Source organism: Halyomorpha halys, unplaced genomic scaffold (assembly GCF_000696795.3).
Source record: "Halyomorpha halys isolate HHAL.00 unplaced genomic scaffold, Hhal_1.1 Scaffold27.1, whole genome shotgun sequence".
Lineage (NCBI taxonomy): Eukaryota > Metazoa > Arthropoda > Insecta > Hemiptera > Pentatomidae > Halyomorpha > Halyomorpha halys.
In genome coordinates this window covers 1,874,981-1,875,851 of record NW_027115109.1, presented here as the reverse complement: position 1 = coordinate 1,875,851, position 871 = coordinate 1,874,981, and positions in this window count along the sequence as shown.

Sequence of the window (871 nt, the reverse complement as noted above, 5' to 3'; positions counted from 1 at the left end):
CTGTTATATTTAATTTTACATATGAGCTATCCTTTCAGCAACTATTTGAGTCCGGAGGTGAGGGGCCTCCTCGTGTTATATTCTTTTCAAATACCAAGTGGTGCAATAATTTTTACCGGTTGTCTTTTTGGCTCACGTTTCACGGACCAATACGATAGCGTGAAACACAAAGTTAATTTGATGCTAAATTTTATTTCTATAATACATGCTTTTAACCCAGAACTAGAAACAACCCATTGGTAGCACTTTAATAACATTTCTATATTAGAAAGTCTCGACGCCATTTTTTTTCAGGCTCCACGGAGGATTGTCAGGAATGGAAAAAGTAGAAAGATTAGAAACTAGTGGGTTTGGCTGGTTAGGGAGTTTATAATGGAAAAATTTATTTCTGGTTCGGACTAGATCGGTTACATATGGAATATTTGGGAAAAAGTAAGGAGAATTAAGGATTGGATTCGAGATGAATTCGAAGGTCTGGGGCTCCATCAAACTTTAATACTCGACTTCGTATGCATAGATAGGTCTTATTATAATCATATAGATCAGTTTTTGTAACAGATTAGAAGTTTAGACCGTTAGTCTAGTAAGTGTTCGGAATCGACGTGCACTTTTCAGTCTTGTGTGAGAATTCCAATTTAGTCTTTTGTCTCGATGTAATCCAAGGTAGCGGATCAGTTCGACAAGAGTAACAGCAAGATTATTAAAGGATATTGCAAGGCGGTCGGTAGGTTTACAATGTGATAAAAAAATATTTTGATTTTTAAAGTTACTGATCCTCTAGCACAATCCCTATGCAGCTCTAACCAACCTTAAAATCCTGCTCGAAGATTAGAAGACAGTGGCCAGTGGCCCCGAGACCTTTTGTATGTAT